Source organism: Festucalex cinctus, chromosome 18 (assembly GCF_051991245.1).
Source record: "Festucalex cinctus isolate MCC-2025b chromosome 18, RoL_Fcin_1.0, whole genome shotgun sequence".
NCBI lineage: Eukaryota > Metazoa > Chordata > Actinopteri > Syngnathiformes > Syngnathidae > Festucalex > Festucalex cinctus.
Genome location: NC_135428.1, coordinates 19,971,179 through 19,982,032, shown reverse-complemented (window position 1 = coordinate 19,982,032; position 10,854 = coordinate 19,971,179). Strand labels below are relative to the sequence as shown.

At 38.7% G+C, this 10,854-nt stretch overlaps 1 long non-coding RNA gene across 1 annotated transcript; it reads right to left on the bottom strand.

Annotated features, from left to right (window-relative positions):
• Positions 1–5,977: 5,977 nt before the first annotated feature.
• LOC144006288 (uncharacterized) lies at positions 5,978–10,038 on the bottom strand. The gene is made up of 2 exons (XR_013279771.1): positions 9,765–10,038; positions 5,978–9,684 (listed from the first exon to the last, which is right to left on the bottom strand). It is a non-coding gene; the product is annotated as an uncharacterized LOC144006288 (long non-coding RNA).
• Between the last annotated feature and the right edge of the window lie 816 nt (positions 10,039–10,854).

Sequence of the window (10,854 nt, the reverse complement as noted above, 5' to 3'; positions counted from 1 at the left end):
CAGTTGTTTCTTGTCGCGCGAAGACGGAACTAGTACAGATTTTCGCTGCCCCAGACACCCGCTGTACTCCGCGGAAGGCTGCTCAAAAAAAAGAAATGAAAACAATGTCAAGTGCCAAGAAAAAATAAAAATCTAAACTTGATAGTGACCGACGTCAGGCAAGACCGAGAGTGAACATTGGTTTGACATTTCAGCGGTGGAGAGAGTTGAGATCGGACTTGGATTAGAAAAGTGATTCACAGCTGGCTTTCTTTCTACTCCAAAAGGTAAGAAGCGAGTATCTTGACATTTAGAAGAAAATGTGTTGTTTTCAAATAGCAGTAACCTCAAGCTCGATCACTTCTCGGTCGTAACTATTGGGGTGAAAGTGAGGTGGACGGCAACATTTAGCGTGAAAGGGGCGGCAAAGTTGAATGTAATAGAACAGAATGACTTTATGAAGAACAGACGTTCCATTCCGCGGCGTTTCAATCAGGCTAAATGTTGCCTTATTTTCCTCCGTGAAAACAGCCTATTGTAGCTACATTATGCTAACGCAATGTGAACGGTACTACTGAATGGCGATAACATTCACGGCCATATCACACTAAGTAGTGAATGGGTCTATATGTTTTTCACAATCGTCAATTTCCATAAATGACAGCCCACCTTTCGGCTAACGCACAATGACGCTAGACTGGGGGCGACCTACACTAATAATGACTTGAATCCGGTTGACGTCCGTCGAGCGGGGTGACTACAATATGTAACTGCATATTAACATCGGAATGAGGTCCAATTAATTGACGTAATTTGCACATCGTTTTGGAGTAGCCTACAGCACAGGACTGGACTTCGACCGACTAATGCAATATGATCTGCACGTCCCGTGGACATCAATTGTTTAGTGGGGATCGAGAGTCTCATTCCGTGAAGTGGCCAGCTTTGTATAACATTATAAAACTTCTTACCTCTGAAAACATAGTTTCATTGGATACGAAGAGCCCAGTCTTCAGTATTGAGGTCGTGCACGTACGAGTGCGCGCAGCGTGTACGAGCGTGCAGTTTGTTTTCGGCCACAGGTGGCAGTAGAGATTTGAAATTTTAAATCTTACATATAGCTGCTTTAAGGTCGCTCAACAATTCTCTTCTTAGAGTGTGTACATGAGTGTTTTTGGAATGTGGGAGAAAGTCAGAGTAAAAACCCTCACAGGCAAAAACAAGCAAATTCCACACAAGGTCGAGGTATCATTGACAGATTATTTATTTATTTATTTATTTATTTATTTATTTATTTATTTATTAAATATGGTATCAACACCTAGTAACATTCGTGCACTAGAATGCCGGACTAGAATTTGTCATAACATCCAAACCAGTACACAGCAATATCGTTAGTGTTAGATTAACACCATGTAGTTTTAAATCTAACACTAGAAAAATTTTCATATGTGTCCACACCAAGGAGTGTAAATCTAATACTTTTCAAAGTGTTACTTTTTGACTCTTAAGCAGTGTTACTCCATCACTGTATAGTGTTAAAAATCTACACTGGTAAACACTGAGTAGTGTTGAAAGTACTCTACACTAGTGTCAGTGTTAAAAAATTAACTCTAACTCTTCACTCATCAATCATTTATATTGCCTTTTTCCTCCTTTTAAAAGGCCCTCAATGTGCTTTTGACTTCTGATGACTCGGCATCAGGAACAACTTGGGGGTTCAGTATGTTGTCAAGGATACTTGAACATAGTTATACTGGCCGGGGATCAAACCCACGCTCTCAGGGTCGGGAAACAACTATTCTATTACTGAGCCACGCTGCCCGAACAACAACAACAACAACAACAACAACAACAACAACAACAACAACAACAACAACAACAACAACAACAACAACAACAACAACAACAACAACAACAACTGGATGTATCGCTATGGAGTATATGCCACGGAAGAGGTGGGACTGTTTTTGCACATGAGCTTTGATTCTGGTTCCAGTTCGCGACGTGTGGGCCACGTCCCAATACTTGTGCTTCTGATTTTGTGCCCCTCGGATGCGTGTTTCCGTTGACAAGTGCGAGTGTGTATGTTGTGTATTTGCTTTAAATGACCAAACATTCTATTGTGCCGTTATTGTAATGGGCACTACTTTTTGTTGTTGTAGGATATCACACTGTGAGTCACCCTAGCTGTGTGATATTGTTTTTTACTGCGGCACCTGTGAAGTAAAGAACTTGCAGAAATTGCTAATGTCTGTTTGTCGTGCTGTTAAAGGTTATGTAAGTGATAAACATAACAGTGTAATGTGTCTATCAGCTGGCCGACACACTTCCGCCCTGCGCGCTCCCGCCCATCGACGCGAGCACATGGTTGGGGGGCGCAGGGGTGGGGGATGCGAATGTTGGAAGGTAGCCAAACATGTCGCAACCCAGAACCAGAATGAAAGCTGCTGTGCAAAAACACGGAAGTCGGAAGTCCCGCCTCTTCTGTGGCATATACCCCATTGAAATGAGAGCATGATGGAAATTTGGGAAGTTTGTCCAGTGGAAATGAGGGTGTGGTCAATTTGACACTCAAGGTAGGGTTGATTAGGTTACATTTAGCCTCGACTCCAACACGAGGAAATTTACTCTGACAGAGTCATTTTTTATCCTGACAAGTGTCAGAATAACACTGTTTACAACAGATTTCATCGAACACTGGAAATCTTACACTGACAGGTTTGCTGTGTATTCTTATTTTGATTGAATCACTGACGATGTCAAGGTTCACTTGACAATGTTTTCTTTTGGTAGGTTCCATGTTTTTCTAGCAATTGAAGACGATTTTCCGTGGGACTTACAAATTCCGTCAAAATCCAGTAAAACAGGAGAGAAGGGGGTTGCTTCAGTGAAAATGGCTGCGAGTGAATGAGTTAAAATAATTTGCCAAGTTCCCACCCAAAAATCATCTCATGATGCAAATGGTTCATTTTTTTGTGTTTCCTGAAAAAATGACTTCGCCGATTAATTTAAGAAGGTGTCGATATATGTTATCATATGTGACCAACTAAACTTTAGAAATTAGAGCAGTGAGTTTGCAAGCCTTTTGTTGCGTCTCTCCTACATTTTGGGACTTTATTTCTCTTTTTTTCTCTATTGTTGGACTGGTTAGCATCTTGATTGCTTACTGTCATTTATTTTGTGTTGATCTTTTGTGTGTTTTTGTGTTGATCAGGGGCAGATATCGTAAAGTTTCACTTTTTTGTTTCCCCTTTCATTTCTTTTTTGAAGAATGAAATAAAATGTTTGAATTGAATGCAATGGTTTTGTTTCCATTCAATAGAGTCAGGTGTGCAGTAACTGCAGGGGCAAAGCAGACGGAGGTGAGGCCTGGCGAGCTGTTGCTCCATATTGTGACAGTTCAGAGGTGACAGTGTGCTACACCCCCACTTCTCCTAATACCACCTGCTAATCTATCTGCAGGATTACTGTCCATTGCAATCACTCATCCTCGGCACTGACACACCTCAGCTCACACTGCAACTCCTGACTCATTACACTCACGCACACATATGTCAGTAAATAAAATGTAGCTAGCACAGGGATGGACAACTTAAATGCTGGAAGGGGGCAGAATTTTTCACAAGTACTACTGGGTGGCTATATAGGACCTCATATTGCCTAACTAGATTTATGACAAAAATATTATTTTAGATATGGACAAAATATGAGCATATGTGCAAAATACATGCTCTTAATATGTCATTTTTGATAATACATTGAAGCAAACAACCACATAATTTTGATTGAGGCCTACACAGTTGTTGTATGGCCAGTATAGGACTCAGTGTGAGTGCAACTAAGACATGTCAGTCATCTACTGGTGATTGGTATTATTACAACATAAAAATTACACTCGTCCCTGCATATTCGCAGTTTGGCATCCATAGATTTGCATTTTTTCTTTTTTTTTTATTTCAATATTTTTCACCTGTTTTTCCAGGTTTCTTTACCCCTTTCCCTCCATTCTTCATGGAAAATGTATTTTTAAGGTTCATCAGCAGTTTTTGAAGATTTATTTTTTTTTCTCGTCAAGCGGTGACTCAAGAGTGCAGCCCACGAGCCGCCAGTTGCCCGTCTTGAAGATAGCATAACCTATTTACTTGGACTGTAGCTCAGTGCAAAATGTGAACAACGTTTTGCACCAAACAATTATATTCCGAAACTAGCATTACGATGAGTTACAGCACAATAACTTTATTGTCATACACCCTCACTTTATCTAAATTTGGTCAGATTAGCGAGAAATTCAAGATCTAACTCCACCAGATGTTTATATACAAACTTTTCATTACATATTTTATTATTCTTTAACCAATCAGTTATGTTGGCAAGGCTGACATGGATGGCAATGTTTTCCATTTATTAAAATATTTGAAGTATTGAATTTTCCTCCATTTCCTGTCGTCCTGCCGTGGCCACATCATGGTGCACTGTTGCCAGGTACAATTCCGTGGACGGCCTGCTAAATCTTAAAGGCGCTACTCAGAGGAAAGCTGTTTTCCATATCAAATTAAAGGAGTACATAGATCTTATCCTTTTTACATATATTTTTTAACATGAATAAGAAAACAAATAAAATGAATTTAAAAAGAAAAAAAGAATGCCACATGCAACAATCCACATAAGAGTGCCAGGCTTGTAGTGCCTGTCGGACAGTCTGGGCCTGGAGATTTTCTTGTTTTCCCACCAACGAGGAAGACATTTCGCTTAGCACATTACATACACTACATTGCAATTCATGTGGGTTGTGCTACATACTGCACACAAATTATAAAACAAAAAAAATTAGGATTCAGTGCTATCTAGTAGTGAACTAATAGAATGCAACAATTGTGAACCACATGCACTACAGTGCCTCAGAGAGACCACACATCACGAGCCTACCACCAAATACCACCAATCATAATTTGGAGTGAACGAGCAAGCAGCCTGGCGAGCGAAGCAAGGATTGTTAGCAAGAACCAGCTGGAGCAGCTAACAAGAGCGACTATCGGGAGGCGCTAGCAAAAGCTAGCGAAACCGAGAGCCCGATTCACGGGATTCGGCGAAGACCATCTACAGGCCCCAGTTGTGTTCGTCTCCTTCGAGTATCCGTAGCAGAATGATGGCAGCCAAACATGTCAGCCTCCTGTAAGGCACGGCCCAACCTATGTAATATAATTAGCAATTCGTCAACCGAAAATGATATATATAAAAAAAAAATGACGTTGATGTGCTAGAACGTTTTTTTTTTTTTTGCACATTTTTTAAATTCGTTTTTCTCCATAGGTTTGTCCTCTCCAAATCATGTCAGCAGGATTTCAGTGTGGAAGTCATAATGTGCAAAATCATCTGTTCAGTTGTCAAAATGAGTCAAGCATATGACAGGGGATCAGTGTTGTAGAGGATGGTTGAAATGCAAGGGAAAATATCCGCTACGATGTGGATGAAAACTTTTGGACAAGAAAATGAGGACGATGGCCAAGGGGGGGAAGGTGATGATAGTGACTGCACAGTAAATTTGAGTGGGACCAAAAAGACTCAGTTTTATAGTTATATTTACACTTGGAAAGAGTAAAGAACTAAAAAATAAAATAAAAGTCACTGAAGGGTTGAGGAACAATCTCACAAGCTTCAGCTTGGGAGACGGCTGCACTACCACCTGAGCTATGCCCCTTCTACTGTTTGCTTATATCCAAGAGGACACCAAAAACATTTTTTGGTCTTGGAGTTACGAATATTCCAGCTGACACGAGCGATATAAAAACACCCAGTTCGAGCTGCGTGGCTCAGGGACCCCTGTCACCGCCAGGCACTACTAGTTACAAGAAAGGTGCTAAACTGATGGAGGAAACACTGTTATAGTGGGTTTTTGCGGAAATGAATGAATTATTAGATTGTCACTAGATACCATTAAATCATACACACTGTCTACATGGGAAGAAAAAAATAATTGCACACTAAATCACAATCGCAAAATTGAGGACAAAAATTTTAATTAGAATATTGTTCTCAATTGTTGAGTGCTACTAACCACCCACCTTGAGGTAATATTTTCTCCTTCTTTCCATCTCTCCTGTGGAAGTTTTGCAAACCAATACATGATATATATATTTAAAAAATGATTATAGTACATATTTGTTCATGTGGACATGGACTAGAAAGGGGGGTTGGGCGTCTGACCGGTATCAGTCTATGCTGAGCTTCTGGTGGCACCTGGCTTGCACAGAGGAGATTAATGGCGTGTGCGTGTGTGTGTGTGGGGTGTGTGTGTGTGTGTGTGTGCCGAGTGAGTGATTGGGACTGACAGCGGCCTCTGTATTGCTGGCTGGCCTGCAGATTTAGCCGACCTGCTTTAGACACTCTAATCTGGATTAACTGCAGCAGTGTGTCAGTGGGGACGAGAAGCGGGATCCTCCCCCCATCTTCTTTCTGCCCCTTCGCCTGCTTCTTCCTCACCCCTCCTCTTGCCCATTACCTGTTGCCCTTCCTTTCTTCGTCCGCACGCCTTCCACTGGCTGTTTTTCGTACATTACCTTCCAGAGTTATAAATAAATCATCAAGTAAAGCCCTTGCTTGCATCATTGCCCGTGTTGCTTTTAGTCCATCTATGGGGAGGGTGTCGTCCAACGAGGATTAGAGCAGCTCAGTCTTCTTCCACACTTGTCTGTTTGTAGTTGGAGCTGTTCCACTTACGCATGGTGGTCATATGTAGAAAAGTAGACATGAACACAGAATATTGATGATTACACGTTAGAACATCAACAAAGTGATGATGACAAACTTCCATTCTAAAATCATGTTGCCATCATTCACTATTATTATTTCAAAGTTAAAAAAAAAAAAGGTTAAATCTACACGTCTCAAACAAATTCTTGAGCCCGTTTTCCTTAGCAAAGCTTACAAAACTGCACCAATCCAATGTTTTTCATCTTCCATTCCTCTTTTGAGATCAAATTGTCCATCTGCATGGTCCTCTCTTTCCTTTCCTCGTCTTCCATCTTGTCTTTCACAGCATTTTCTTGTCCCTCACTCAAAAGTCACTCCTTCGGGCAATAGTTCCTTTCAGCCTCTGTCCCGACTTCACCACTGAACGGATTGCTCTCTCTTTCCTCCCTTTATCTGGTGATAAGAGACTTTTCAGATAAAGCATATTATGATAAATCAAATGAGCTTTGTCGGTTTTGTGCAGCCCGGTGTTTGTGGATGTGAGTGACGGAGAGAGAGAACATGAACACAGCTGTTGGGTGTAGAACATAATCTGGTGTCATACGTCTTATTGCACTATGGATCAAAATATACAGTATCATATTTTTATCATATTTTTGCTGAGGTTGGAGTTTGAATATAAAATGTGGAGAAAATGCATATTGTGGCATGTAGGCCCTTAAGAAAAATACAGAATCTATACTTTGTTGTAATCAGCAAATACAGTACATACATACGTATGAATGTATTACACCAAACATAAACAAAAATACTGTCTCTCTTAGTTCCCCCAAAATTTATGTATGTTTGACAGAGATTTAAGTAGCTTACAACTTTTTTCTTTTAACTCTGACAATTAAAACATCATTGTGAAAAGCTAAGTCATGACCTTATTTGTAAAATATAACTGAGGGTTTTATTTATTTATTTTTTTATAAGTAGGCAGTAATAGAGTGGTCATAGAAAAAGGATGTAGACGTTTCATGCAAATGACCACATTTGGTAATGTACATCAATGGACATCACAAACAAAGTCTGTAGAACCATGTGATTCCCCCCAGCCAATAAGCAAAAAAAGCCAATGATAATGTTTTAGTGTTCTATCATGAACCTTTCCAATTATTTTGAAAATGTTACTGAAGTGAAAAATGTAAATAGTCCCTGTGCAAATATTCAAGGCTCTTTGATAGTGGCAGTTAAAAACTGAGGGACTCTATGATCAACGATCATTTAGGTCAACATTGGATCATTCAGAAATTGTCAGGGAACTTATAGTCACTTGGCTGCACTGAGAGAAAAGGGGGTGAGTAATTCATGCACACTACTTTTCAGTTATTTGTTCAAAAGAAGTTTAAAATATTGTTTACATTTCTTTCCATTTCACAATTGAGTTGCACTCAGCATTGATTCTTCACCAAGGAAAAATCAATTTTATATCTTTATGTTTGAAGCCTGAAATGTGGCAAAAGGTCGACAAGTTCAAGGGGTATTAATTCTTTCACAAGGCACTGTCGGTGAAGATGACTATACAGTAGATAAAGAAATATAATGTAGATAGTGATCTATAAACAGATCTTGATAGACAGAAAAGAAAGAACGCGCCACTTTAGCTGTAAAAGTGTAATTTAGCTCAGTTTCATATATTTGATCCCACTCAAAAGTAAGACTCACATTTCTCAGCTTTTTAGAGTTAATTAATTGTACTCAAACTCAACAATGAAATGCGTAAAGCTATTTCTTATAATTTTGTTCACATTTTTCAAAATGGTTGCACTTTACTCCAAGGTTTTCAAATATGATACCGTAATGTGTAATATATTATTTTTATTACTGAATTGGTGAAGCTATATGGAGCAAATGGAAGTAAGTATACCAAAAAATATTTACAAAAATAGTTACAACGTTTTTTTTCATGGTCACATCATATGCATGAAAAGTTGCTGTAAAGATACAATTTCTTGTGTATTATTAGATCTGACACAATCTTTAAAAAAGAAAAACGACATTTCAGATTGAACTTTGCCACAGATAACTAGATGTGAGCGGTAAGCAAAACCATTGTGTTGAGGCCAATTCACTTTTGTAACATGAACATTACCAAGCAGTTGAATTAACATAACATTTCCAGGACGTCCTTTGACCATTTTTGATGACGCCATTTTTCCTGGACCAATATCTAGTTGACTAAACATAGAAGATCGCCAAATGTATGCCATATGATTCTACTGTTTTTCGCAAGTGTGTTGGTGATATTTTGAAAAGATATTAGCGTATCTTAAAAAAAAAAAAAAAGAAGTTGTGCTTACCTTTCACTCTCACGATGTACAAAATTTATAATGGACCTTAAAAGGATACTTCACTTATTTAGCCCATTATAGCAATAAATAAATTAATATTTTATCTATCCATCCATCCATCATTCCATCCATCCATCCATCCATTTTCTTGACCGCTTATTCCTCACAAGGGTCGCGGGGGGTGCTGGCGCCTATCTCAGCTGGCTCTGGGCAGTAGGCGGGGGACACCCTGGACTGGTTGCCAGCCAATCGCAGAATATTTTACCTACCTATATATTATTTTACCTACCTCAGATAACCAATCACAGCTGACCTGTTTTCTAGGTTTGGTCATGTGATATTCACAAGCTGAGCTGTGATTGGTTACCTGAGCCCTTGTGATGTCATTTTCAGTTGACAGCAAGTTGCAAAATGTTTTTAAAGGTTCTAATTGTATTTGAAAAATAATGGAAATATCAAATTTATTATAGGCAAAATATTAATGTTTGACTGCTAAAAATGGCTAAATAAGTAAAGTATCCCTTTAGAGATTCAATGAGGAGTGCCATTGAATCTGTCACCTGATTTGGAAGTCCATAGTTGTCAATCACAATCAAGAATGTTTCTTGTAGGTCCTGAGCAAGAAGGAAAGGCTGACTGCTTCGAGTGATGTCATCAAGAAGTTCTTGTTTTCAACCTAGGAAACATTCAACAGCAGTATTTAGTAACAAACATCCAACAGTACACCATTCCAAAATTGTGTCCAATTTTCCTTACCAGCCTTTGCAACCAAAGCCGAATGTGTCTCTTTCATCCTTGTGTTGTGGCTCTTTTGTGACTTTAGAAAATAGTTGAGTATTTCATTGAAATTAGTTTATTCGTTTTTAAAGTGTAATTCTAAATTTGACGATTATGATGCGCCTGTAAAATTAAAATCAAGCATTTTGATTTTTTTTATAATAAGCATCGCAAAGGCCAATGTGACACACCTGGCACACAAATTTATTAAGCTATGTGGCGCCCAGGAAACAAACCATGGATGAATCTAAGAAAAAAAAGGTATGTGGGGAAAAAACCCCCCCAGAAGGTTTAATGCTACATTCTACATGAACGATTAAAAACAATCACTCACGTCTCACAGATGACACTTTACAATTGTGGGTGAAAATGAACGTGACACAGTCTTGATGTGCTGACGCTGTAAAATGAGGTTCAGGAGCTAAATCACATTAACCAGGTAAAGAATACACTATTCTAATTGGCTATTATTTTGCATTGTTACGTGAAATAGTCATTTTTAATTCAAATTGACAGCTGATTGCATGGTCAGAACACAGATGATGAAGACATTTTTTTTGTTTTCTGCAGATATATAATTCAAATTTGGTTTTAATTTCATGAATATGAGAACAAGTCAAGTTATCTTTATTTATGAGGGCTCAAATAAACAACGAATTACTGTATTTATTTGAATACAAGTGTCTCTTTTCAGAGTTCAAATGTTTCTATTTTTTAATATCATTATGGATTTAAAAAAAAAACAAAAAAAACAATATCATGCAGTTTTTATCCTCACCTTAGATGTCGAAAGGATGGGCTCTCAATGTTTTTTGTTTTTTTTTCCTGTGGTAGATAATTTTCAAGTCATCAACCAGGATATAATTTGAGCATTTTTATTAGTATTGTTCCGATACCGATACTGGTATCGGTGAGTACTAACAAGTAACATGCCGATACCATTAATTCCAAGGCTCATATAGGACTTTGGATGCAGCATCTTGTGTCTTTCTTGTGCACATGCCGATCTAAGATATCCTATTGGCCCTTGAATGCTCTGAACCAATGGCAGGACAGCTTTTTCATGTTG